Here is a 13,580-nt window from a genome sequence, read left to right on the forward strand (position 1 = left end):
ATTTTAGGAATTTTAGAAATAGTAATATTTAAAAATATGTTGAATTTAAATATTTAATATTTAATATTTAAATTTTAAATTTTAAATTTAAATAAGAGAAATTTTGTGTTACTATTTAACAAATTTAATGTTGATAATAACAAATTCAACATATTTAATTTGTTTAAGAAACTTTTAAATTCTTCTAGTTTAGATATTAATTTTTTACCACAAACTTAGAAAGAATTTGAATGTAGGTAAAAAAAAAAAATTTAAATTCAACGTATTTAACATGTTACATTTTTTTAACGAAATATCTGTGGAATACAGGTATGAAATGATAAAATATTTATGGATTACGGATGTCAGTGGAGATACCCATAAATTTATCTGAATTCGAACCCGAATCCGAATGCAAACGCAGTAGATTTAACTATGCTAAATGGATATAGTTTTGAATATGAATATAAAAAATGAAAATTCAACGGATTTAAATTCGGGTATGGATTTTGATTGTATCTAATCAGAGTTTGAAATCGACGGGAACCCGAATTTATTTTATATTATATATAATATATATAAATATTTGATGTTATATTTGAATATGTATTTTAAAAATTTAGATTTAATTTAATATATTTTAAATATTATAAAGAGATAATGTTTTGGGTTCGGGCTAGGGTTTGGGTTTCGGATTTTTAGTCAAAAACAGGTGTGGATATAATTTTCTAAAATTCGTTGGATTGGGGTTCAAGTTCGGTTTCGGATTTGATAGTCGGGTTCGGATTCAGATTTTTAAAAATTCGGCCCGAATCCTACCTCTTTACATATTTACTGCGGACGAAGAAAGATAGAGAGAGAAAAAAGAATTAAAGAAAGAATAGAGATTTGATAATATAGTGAGATAAAATTACTAAATTACTTGTATATTAAAAGACCAAAATATTCTTTTTTAGGATATCAGGTAATCGGTACCTTTCTTAAAGTCACCTGCTACTGCAGGTTACAATTTAAAAATAATTAAATATAAGCCGTTGAATAGAAATAAATAAACGGTTTCGAAAACTAACAAGTATAGAAGCACTACTCTATTACTATTACACTCCAAAATAGAGTATATATCTAACTCTATTTTTCCTCCAAAAGTCATGTGTTACAAGGTTGCATACATAAGTTTTGTAAAATATTTATTTTAATAAGTAATGCATATTGACTTTAATATTTTTGTACATTAAAAAGTAAGGTTCAGTTTTTAAAAACTTCTAAATAGGATTTTTTTTTCTTTTTTTATGGGGAAATTTTGATCTTGAATTTTTATATCCCATGAGTTTTAGGTACAAATTCGAATGCCAATTTTGTATTTGGATTTTATTAATAATACAACAAGAACATGTAGGCCTTTGGTACTCATAAATCGTTTTTGATGATAGAGATTCCGAATCAATGATCCACTTCATCAAACATGATTTAGAGTATTTAAAATTTTTAAAAACTAAATTTCATAATTTTTCGAAGTCACAATAAAGTCCATCAAGTGAGTATAAAATAAACGGTCAAAATCGAATGATGTCCTAAAAATAGATGATCGGATTCTTTAATTTAAAATCGGAGTTATTAATTTTTATCTAGATAGTGAATTTGTCACGCCCCGGATGTCTCGTACCCCGGGCACGCCGACAAATCCGCCGTATACAAAAGAATTTTCCCTGTATACGAAGCGACAGCTGTACCTGTAAATCATACAATACTACAAACAGTAGTATAGAGCTGCTAAAGTAAACAGAAGCTAAACAAACTGAGTTTCACATACATAGTCCAAAATCCAAAATACAGAGCTACTCGCACTGGCGAGTTAAGTATACTATGTACATGAACCCGAAAACCAAAACGTCTACCTGCAGTAGGGGTGCCTCTAGCTCTGCTCGTCGGGTAGGGCTCTAACTCGCGACGCCCTTGCCTCGATCCGTCTCGGAGAGTGCAGCAGCCGAAACCTGGGGCTCTGCAAAACAGGGGTAACAACAGGGCGTGAGAACTACTGTAAAAACAGGTAGTCCTCAGTGGGTGCCGCCATAAACAACATCGGTCCACCCACTAAGTCTACAGAAGGGAGCCAGGATAGTAGTAAATGCAGGAATGAAATCTACCACTATGAATCACTACACTATCATGCTCTACACTAACCAACTGTAGGAAATGTCAAATCTGACCCAATCCAATCGGGACTGTAAGCATACCCGTCCCTGGGACTGTGAACACACCCGTCCCTGCCCAGTTGTGACAATCAGCTACCTCCACACTACTGGTCCGTGGAGAGCAAGCCCAACCGGCATGAGCGACACCAACGCGAAAGCACATAGCCTGACTCCGGAGTGGTACTCGTGGGCGCTACCCAACCAAGTATGCAAGCGTGTCTCTGTCGAGCTCAATCAGGCTCTCGCAGGCTAAAGTCAAAGTAACTGGGTCCAACTGGTTTAACAACTAACAGGTAACGTGCCCTCGGCACAATCTGACGCCAAAAGGCGATACGGGTCCACCGTCAACTCTGACGGCACCCACCAGTCCGGAACAACCTGAACGATCCTGTAAAAATTCACTCGGCATACCAGCACGAGTGTAAATGTATTCTAAACTACCTGGAGTACTCGTCTTGAGGATACTGCGACAGTACAATTTTGTAACGGCTCCTAGAGCTAAATCAGGCAGTTTAAACAGGTGACAGGTCCAAATCGCAAGTTTTCTCCTAATTCAATTTCCAAGTCCAACATGTATAACCTACTTAATTTATTACCACATCTCCAAATTCAGATTTGCAATCTACAATAAAATCCATGAATTCGAGCTAGAATAGAGTATCCAAAAATCGAAGTCTATACATGTCGACGATTATGAACTTAGGAGTCAAAACCGATGTAACCCACCTCGAAATGCTAGCTTCTGGCAGCAACCGAAGCCTCGAACCAAAATGATCCTTGCTGGATCAACCGGAGTCCTCCAAGTCCAGTGCTCGAGCTAACTCCAAGCTCTACAATCGAAAATTCTCAATTCAGTCCAAAATTCACAGCAGCAGAGAAGAATAGGGCTTCGACCAAGATAACCTTCACCAAATCCAGCAAATAAGGGCTTCGTGGATTTCTCTCGAAGTCCCGAATCCAACAAACCAAGTCGCGTCGAAATCCGATGCTCCTACGCCGAGTACGAGCTGAAATACTAACGGTCGACGATGGGAATCAGCAAACAGCACCTAGCTCAAAATAACAATACTTGAAGCAATGCAACGGAACACTCACCTCAAAGGCTAATCGGACAGCGACGCGGCGTCGAGAACGATGAAAACGCACCCTCGCCTAGCTTCCTCGCAGCGCTACGATGATGAAGACCCGCTCGAACGGCACCGTGGCGCCACGTCGGCGACGAAACTCCACCCGAACTCCACCTTGCTCACACTCGGTTCTAGAGAGAGAGAGGAGAAGAAAATGCAAAGTTAATTAGATTGCCACCCATCTAAAAGATAAGTATGCATGGAGGGGAAAAAGGGTTGCACGTGGCATCATAGCCACAATCCCCACCAACTAGGTTCACTAATAATATATATAAAAGAAAGGATACTACAGAATTAAATTTTCTAACCTTATAACTTTTCATCCAAAGATTAAAAGCTCAATAACAGAAGAACTTAAATACTATTAATAGGAGTACATCTCCCGTACTTTCGAAAGTACGGAGGCCTCTGTGCTTGTAAATTGTTTTTTATGATCGGATATTCGATTCGATGACCGGCTCCGTTAAGCATAATCTACGTTATTAAAACTATTTAGAAACCAATTTTATAATTTTTCGACATCATTTACCAAGCGATCATAGGGTCTCAAAAATGACTATTTTAACGACCGATGTGGCACGTTTTTAAGTTCAACGGTGTAGAATTATCCAGATTATATGAAAATTTAATAAAAAGTTCTACTTAACATCAAGAGTAAAAATAATACTTTTGAATTGAGATTTGAGTCATTTATCACTATTTTTTATGAGTTTTTTTATTTTCAGCCGTTCATTTTGAGGCTACTCGTTTATTAGACAAATGAAGTAAAAACATTATGAAATTTGGTTTCTAAATAGTTACAATAGCGTAGATCATGTCTAACAGAGCCGATCGCCGAATCGGATGCCCCATCATCAAAAATAACTTACAAGCACGGAGGCCTCCATATTTTCGAAAGTATAGGAGCCTAGCTCCTATTAATAGTATTCCAGCCCATTAATCCTGTTAGCACACAACATCAATTAAGTACCATGATACACATCTACTACAATTTTTTTATTTTTTTATTTTTTTTGGGATAGACATCAAAGCCAACAAAGGATAGGAAAGTAAAATTTTATGTGTCATAGTTAGAATAAGGGATGCTGGAGAGAGAGATCCTGGATTAATAACATCTAATCTTGACACTGTTTTATTTTTTTTCAAGTTTCGCAATATAGCTCATTTTCTAGTATTAATAAATTGATCAACCTTACCGACCGTCCCTACAGCAAGTTGCAAAGGGTTTAGTGGTTGGTACCCGAGATCCAAGTTTGAATCCTAGTTGATTCACATTTCCAGCTAAGTTTATTTCTAAATGAAATAAACGAAATGGGTAGCGTGCTACCTAGCTCTCTCAAAAAAAAAAAAAACAATATTTTCTTTCTACTTTACGGATATGTCGGTATTGATTATATATAATGAGTAGCGCTATTATACTTTCGAAANTAGTTGATTCACATTTCCAGATAAGTTTATTTCTAAATAAAATAAACAAAGCGGGTAGCGTGCTACCTATCTCTCTCAAAAAAAAAAAAAAAAAAATGATTAACCTTGCACTAACAAAGAAAAGTTACGAAAGGAGCTTCTCTTATATTATCAAACTTTATATTTACTAGTTCTTAAAATGCTCTAGATAGTACCGATCGTCAATTTTCCAGTGCCATTATAACAAATCTAACACTATAATATTAAAGGCATTTAGAATTGATTGTTTAGTTTTAGGAGCCCTTTTTTTTTCAATAGAAGTTTTATCATGACACTATATGGACATATATTTTGAATAAAATTATCGAATAATGTGTTTACTCCTTTCTTTTCTCGGCCCTGTCTATTCACATTCTTTTTTCTTTTTTTTTTTCACATACTGAACTGTCGGTTCATATTTCTTTTCTAAGTGATGAGTTGAGTCCTTTTTTCTGCCCTAATTATTCATATTTATTATTTTTTTCATATTTATCTGAAAGTTAGACATATCAAAAGATATTATACTGAATTGTTGATTTATATTTCTGTTGTGATATGCTGTAAGTTAATTGGCATGCATGATGCCCTACTTATCACATTCATTATTTTTTCATGCTTGTGTAAAAGTTAGACATACCAAAAGATATGATACTGAACCGTTGGTTCATATTTCTCTCATGAGATCATATAAATTAATTAAATGCATTATTCTTAGGTGAATTTAAATACCATAGTTGATGATTTTGTTTCTAAATTTTAAGATAGAAAGTCATGTATCAGTATGTTTACCGTTTGAGATATTGGAGAAATAGAAATAACAAAAAAGTAGGTTGCAACTTGAGATATTGGAGAAATAACAAAAAGGTAGATTGCAACTTAAAAAATTGGGTAAAGAGAACGTAGCCTTAACTACGTGTGTGAAAATGGAAGGAAATGGAGGCTCGGTTACAATCCCTTTACAAATCCTTCCAAGTTTATGTGTGGGACTAATTTTATCATCTACTATTACGAACTTGGATGTGGGACTAATTTTGTCATCTACTACTAGGAATGTCAACGGTTTGGATTTAGGTCGGGTTTTCAAAAATCAGAATCCGAATTCGAACACGAAAATCAAATTAAAAATCCGAATCTGAACACAAACTCGACGGGTTTTAAAAATCGATACTCATATACGTATTGGACTAAAAACCCGAAATCCGAATCCAGACCCGAACCCGGCGGGTTTTAAAAATCCATACGATTGGATGAAGATATGGAAAGTGAAAATTATTAAATATTTTATATATTATATAAATAAATAAAAATAAATTTTATTTATATATATATATAAAATTTATTCGGGTTCGGATTCGGGTCAGGTTTGGGTTAGGGTCGGGCGAATACAAAATTCATACTCATAACCATATTCGTCGGATTTTTATTTTTATAATCGAATTCATACCCGTTTAGCTCGGATAAACCCGTCCCGTTCGGATTAATATTTCGGATATCCATATCACATCCTTATCTACTATCATGTAAAATTATCATAAAGAGTTTGTCGGTCCCCATATAACAATCTAGAAACTGTTTCGGTTCTTATTTCAGTTATAATTTTTGCTTGGATCCAAACGGATCCCAATCCGAACACGGGCATGTAATCAAATTTGAAACAAAATTGATGTAAAAACCTAGTCTTTGAATGTAAAGAGTTTTTTCATCTAAAGATCATCATTTTCTTACCTGTCATGTTATTATTTTTTTTAACTGAAAACTCTTTGAATTTTTGTGAACTCCCAGATGAAAGATGTAAAATTTATACTACTTTTTTAAATATACAAATAGAATTTATTCATATGTAAAAAGCTTACGTATATAATTTTTTGTAAGATATTTATATATTAAAAAGCATGGTTCAATTTTTTAAAGCTTCTTCTATTGATTTTTTTTTTTTTGGCGGGACAGTTTTGATCTTTGAATTTTTATATTGTTAAGATAGTAATTCAGATTTTGATTTTTTTGGATTCTGTTTCAGGTTTAAAGGTAGCTTTTGATTCGGGAATAAGGAGGGGAATAAGCTCTTGTTCTCCCCTTTGTTTCCAAATACCGTTTTTGGTTCCCAGGAACAGTAATTTTCGGGTTTCTGAAATAAACTGATATAAGGCTGGAACTCCTGTTCCACCATTTTTCTCAAACAAGCTTGTTTCCGGATGAGAACAAGGTTAATTAAAGTCTAAATTTAATTTTAATAACAGTAAATAATTAATTAATCTAATTAATATATTTAAATTATTATTTATTGATTAAATAATAAAATAAATAATTAATTAATTATTTATCATTAATTATAATAATTAGATAATAATAATTATTAATTTATTATTTATAATTATTTATTAATAATTATTAATAATTATAATTATTAATTATTATTATTAATAATTAGATAATCAATATTATTATTTTTTTATTTATAATTAATTATTAATAATTTATTTATTTATTATTTTAAATAATATTTTGATGTTAATTAATTAGATAAAATAATTTTAAAATCAAATTATAACCTTTATTTCTCTTGTTCCAATCTAACAATCCAAACGCTATTTATCTTATTCCTAGGAACAACCCAAATTTCATCCAAATACAAAATTGGTCTTATATCTGAACTTGTACCTATCTCTAAAACAGGCAGTTATTACTTATACCCGAACCAAACACAGGAATTGTCCAAGACCAGCCTATTGATATCTCTATTGCCTATTGGTGCCGTAGATTACGTGGAGACCCCTCGAACTTTCGCTCTTTTACAAATACGCTCTTGAATTTTTATCAATTTTGGAAGTTGGACAATTTAAACTTTATCAAATGATTCAGTCCATTCCTCTCCTCAATCAATATTAGTAATTATTGGAATTGCAATTAATTTTGGCGTCATTCTAATTGCTAGAGTTGGGCATTCTGTTGTTCCAACCATAGCAGTTGGAGTCAGATACATTAAATCAAATATTATATTTGAATTTGTATGCACTTGCAATTGTGTAATTATAACTTTATTCTATCAAATAGTCTTTTAGACATTAATCGTCCTTAGAGCAAGCGGTAAAAGGTTTGGTGGTTGGAACCCGAGATCCCAAGTTCGAATTTTGGTTGATTCACATTTTTAGCTAAGTTTATTTTTAAATAAAATAAACGAAGCGGGTAGCATGCTACCCATCTCTAAAAAAAAAAAAAAAAAAAAGTCCCTTAAACCATGATACCTGCAAACTTATTTCGGTTTATATTATATTATTATCCAGCCAAATAAATTTGACTATAAAATTTAATTGCAATAATTTCAAAAATTTAATCCAAAAATTATAGTAAATTAAAGTTTGAGAATTATTGTTGCACCCAAGTCTCGCAGTATAATTTAATTTACCGAATGGTGATATATCGCTAAGTGCTAGTGTGCCAGTCAGACAGAAATATTGTGGATGGTAGGCTATAAAATTTGACTGCAAAAATTTAAAAATTTTAATCTAAAATTATAACAAAATAAAGTTTGAGAATTATTATTACACCCAAGTCTTGCAACATAATTTAATTTATTGAACATCGACGTATCACTAATGTACTAGGGGTGCCAGGAAAACGAAAGCATTGTGGATGGTAATGCGACAATAATTAAAATGTTATATTAGTTCAATTATTATCTGAGTGTATCAAATTTGACAGTGAAACCTGATTAGAATAATATAAAAAATCAAATCTAAAAAATTAAAATGCTAAAAAAATTCAATTCAAAAATTATAATTTTAGTTTAAGTTTTGTTTTTTTATCTTTAGAGAAAATAGAAACAATNTCAATCCAAAAATTACGAGTTTTAGTTTCATATTTTATCTTTAGAGAAAAGGAAAGCAATAGCTAATATATCACATCAGCTCTATTATTATCGAATCTACTAGATTTGATGGTAAATTTTGAATATAATAATTAAAAAAATTCAATCTAAATAATTAAAGTGCTAAAAGAATTCAATATAGAAGTTACAATTTGAGTTTTAGTTTCATATTTTATCTTTAGAGAGAAAGAAAAAAATAACTAATATGCCACATCAGTTCTATTATTATCGATTACCAAATTTGACAGTCAAATTTGATTAGAATAATTTTAAAAATCAATCTAAAAAATTAAAACACCGAAAAAATTCAACCTAGAAATTACAATTTTAGCTTTAATTAATTTTGTATTTTGTCTTTAGAGAAAAGGAAAACAATAATTAAAATGTTATATTAGTTCAATTATTATCTGAGTGTATCAAATTTGACAGTGAAACCTGATTAGAATAATATAAAAAATCAAATCTAAAAAATTAAAATGCTAAAAAAATTCAATTCAAAAATTATAATTTTAGTTTAAGTTTTGTTTTTTTATCTTTAGAGAAAATAGAAACAATAACTGCTATGTCACATCAGTTCTACTATTATTATCGAATCTATCAAATTTGACATAAAACTTGATGATAATAATTTTAAAAAGTTCAATCTAAAAAAAATTAAAATGCTAAAAAATTCAAGTTCAATCTAGAAATTATTATCGGTTAAAAAAAAAATTCAATTAGCCTTAACCACGCATGTGAACAGGGCAATAATTATAATTATAAGTTTTAGTTTTGTTTTTCATCTTTAGAGCAATAATATGCCACATCAATTCTATTATTTCTGAGTCTACTAAATTCGAAGATAAAATTTGATTACAAAAAAAAAAAAAAAAAAGAATTTTCAAGGTAGCCTTAACTAGGGGTGTAAACGAGCCGAACACGAGCTGGCTCGTTAAAGTATCGAGCTGAAAAATTCAGCTCGTATTCGGCTGGTTAAATAAACGAGCCGAACACGAGCTAGCTCACGAGCTGGCCAACGAACAATAAGTTAAAAGAATTAGATTAAATATATATAAAAAATAAATTTATAAAATTTTATCCATTAGATTTTGATCTAATAGTTGAAACTTTACATATAAACGAGTCTTTTTATAATTGAGCTCACATTTATATTTTTATTTTGCTAAAAACTAAATAATAAAAATATATATATTATGTATATAATTATTTATTTATATATATAAATATAAATTAAATAAGTTATATAAATATAAAATATATGTATTCGGGCTGTTATCGAGCCGAATACGAGTGAACTGACCCCAGCTCGTGTTCGGCTCGTTTACTAAACGAGCGATTCGATAATTAATACAAAAATAAAAAATTACACATGTGTGGAGAGAAACTCGACGGTTCCTGCTTCATTGATGATTTTTTATTAGATCCGAACTGATTCCCAATCTGAACATATAATCAAATTCGATACCAAATTTATATAAAAACTTACTTTTACATATGTAAAAAGTAATGCTATTCTTACATCCTCTTCACCCAAGAATCATCATTTTAATAAATAATGCATATTTACTTTAACATGTTTATATATTCAAAAGTAGGATTCAATTTTTAAAACTTTTCCTATGGTTTTTTTTTTTTTTTCTCATTTTGAAGTGTATAAGTAATATTGTTCAATTAATTAGAATGTCTTAGATTTTTTTTTTTCTCCTAATACGTGAGAAATTATTGTGTACAACTGGTATATAAGATACAATCCACACGGACCATATATATATATATAATGGTCAAGATCTTAAATTTAAAATCTAATTTAATACATGATATACAATCTAAGAATTATGCTAGATTACTACTGTGAAAGTATTTGATCAGGAAGAATATATATTTTCGCACCATTTTCGGCGATGGGTAATCCGAGTTGATAATCCACGTAAATTTTGATTTATGCTATTTGAACTTCTTATGTTTCAAATTTCACAATTTTATGACATTATTTGCCTCCTAATAGAGTCCTCTCAAATTCACTTTACTTCAAATTTTAAAATTTGGATACTCATTAAAAAAAAATTTGCATTTTTTAAAACACATATGAAAAATATATACAGTATAACTAAATTAAAAATATATAAAACTTATTTGAAGACAACTTAAAGTTAGAAAAAAAAAAATCAATTGATAAATAGACTTATACCACCAATAACTATTTAAATTTAAAATATAAATTTAAGTTTAATTTAATTAAATATGACGTGCATCGTACGTGCACTACAACTAGTAGTTGAAAATACGACTGTTCCAACTATGTCTATTTTATTTAGTTAAATGCAATAAAAAGGCGGCACCGTAGATATACATAATTTGTTTGGTCGTATGCAGTTAACAATTAACTTATAAATTTTATTACGTTACATATAGGTGTGGTGAGATTATCCCTAAATATCAAAGAAAAAAAATATTCCATTTAAAAGGTGATTACGCAAGGTAAGCTTTGTTTTTCATTGGAAGTTATTTTTTTAATTATTGTAATTGAAATTGTGATTAATTTGAGCCTAATTCTAGCTGTTGCAGGAGTTGGAGTCAAATACATTGATCCAGATATTATATTTCAATTGGAGTCAAATACATTGAACCAGATATTATATTTCAATTTGTATGAACTTACAATTGTAATGTAATGTAATTAATCTAATTGGACCACAAAACTTGAAAACTTTTGTCAGTTTTTGTGAATTATCAGTGTGATGGCAAAAATAAAACCCAATTAGATTAATTAAACTTCACATTCTCATATGTTAATCACAGAACTATCATCGTTAGGTTTTGTTTGGAATTGCGGGTAGATTGCGTTACGTGCGGTGAGAAACGACGATGGAAAAATACCATGTTTATTTCCATATATAATATTGTGTTCCACGTATTATGGTTAGTCGGTTACCATATATTTTCTGCGGTCCCATCAGAGAATGCAGAAGCATATATATCCCTATATGTTTTTTCTCAACTCCATTCTATCTAATAACCTTAGACAGACCTCAATACCAAACTAAGACTTAGTGTGCCTGTAAGACCTAATATGTTACATCAGTTTATTTATTATCGATTCTACCAAATCTAAAAGAAATTAAAATGCAAAAAAATTTCAATCCAAAAATTACGAGTTTTAGTTTCATATTTTATCTTTAGAGAAAAGGAAAGCAATAGCTAATATATCACATCAGCTCTATTATTATCGAATCTACTAGATTTGATGGTAAATTTTGAATATAATAATTAAAAAAATTCAATCTAAATAATTAAAGTGCTAAAAGAATTCAATATAGAAGTTACAATTTGAGTTTTAGTTTCATATTTTATCTTTAGAGAGAAAGAAAAAAATAACTAATATGCCACATCAGTTCTATTATTATCGATTACCAAATTTGACAGTCAAATTTGATTAGAATAATTTTAAAAATCAATCTAAAAAATTAAAACACCGAAAAAATTCAACCTAGAAATTACAATTTTAGCTTTAATTAATTTTGTATTTTGTCTTTAGAGAAAAGGAAAACAATAACTAAATACGTTACATCAGTTCTATTATTATCGAGTCTGCCAAATTTGACAGTAAAACTTGATTACAATAATTTAAAATTTTCAATCTAAAAAATTAAAATACTAAAAAAAATCAATCGAAAAATTATAATTCTTTTTTTTTTTTTTGAGAAAAAGGTAGCAAGCTACCTGCTTCATTCATTAAGTAAAATGAACTGAGCGTACATGATGGAAGCAGCTAAGACCTCCGAGGAAAGGCGAGGTATAATTCGATAGCAAGTTCCGCAATATAGCTCATTTTCTAGTATTAATAAATTGATGAACCTTACACTAACAAATAGAAGTTACAAAAGGAGCTCCTCTCTCGTGATCAAACTTTTGTTTTTACTAGCTCTTAAAATGCTCTAGATAGTATCGATCGTCAATTTTTCAATGCCATTACAACAAATCTGAGACTATAATATTGAAGGCATTTAGAATTAATTGTTTAATTTTAGGAGCCCTATTTTTTATTTTCAATTGAAGTTTTATCACGATACTAAATGGACATATATTTCGAATAAAATTCTCAAGTAATGTGTTTAGTCCTTTTTTTTTTTCTCGGCCCTGTTTATTCACATTCATTATTTCTTCATATATGTCTTGAAATTAGACATATCAAAAGATATGATACTGATCAATGTTAGCTCATATTTCTCTTGTAAGTGATATGTTCAGATCTTTTTTCAACCCTAGTTATTCACATTCATTGTTTATTCATACTTGCCTAGAGTTGGACATATCAAAAGATATGATACTAAATTGTTGGTTCATATTTCTCTTGTGATATGCTATAAGTTAATTAGCATGCATAATGCCCTAGTTATTCACTTTCATTGTTTCTTCATGCTTGTCTAGAAGTTAGACATACTAAAAGATATGATACTGAATTGTTAGTTCATATTTCTCTTGTGAGATCATATAAATTAATAAACATGCATGATTCTTAGGTGAATTTAAATACCACAATTTATGATTTTGTTCTTAAATTTCAAGAGATAGAGAGTCATATGTCCATTATGTTTACTTTTTGAGAGCTATTGGAGAAATAACAAAAAGGTAGGTCGCAACCGGAGATATTGGAGAAACAACAAAAAGGTAGGTCCCAGCTTAAAAAATTGGGTAAAGATCATACAGCTTTAACCGCGTGTGTGAAAATTGCAACTTAAAAAGTTGGGTAAAGATCACGTAGCCGTGTGTGTGAAAATTGCAAATTGAGATATTGGAGAAATAACAAAAAGGTAGATTGCAACTTAAAAATTTGAGAAAAGATGACGTAGCCTTAACCGTGTGTGTGAAAATGGAAGAGAACAAAGGCTCGGTTACTGTCCCTACTGTCCCTATTTGGGAAGATGCTAACTGTCTCTGCTCTTCTCCAACACCATTCTCATTTATCACAAA

General features: G+C 30.4%; 1 long non-coding RNA gene across 1 annotated transcript; it reads right to left on the reverse strand.

Moving 5' to 3' along the window:
- LOC109726790 lies at window positions 1,929-3,125 on the reverse strand. The gene is made up of 3 exons (XR_002220606.1): window positions 3,075-3,125; window positions 2,898-3,001; window positions 1,929-1,978 (listed from the first exon to the last, which is right to left on the reverse strand). It is a non-coding gene; the product is annotated as an uncharacterized LOC109726790 (long non-coding RNA).

The sequence above is a fragment of the Ananas comosus genome, linkage group 21 (genome assembly GCF_001540865.1).
Source record: "Ananas comosus cultivar F153 linkage group 21, ASM154086v1, whole genome shotgun sequence".
Classification (NCBI taxonomy): domain Eukaryota; kingdom Viridiplantae; phylum Streptophyta; class Magnoliopsida; order Poales; family Bromeliaceae; genus Ananas; species Ananas comosus.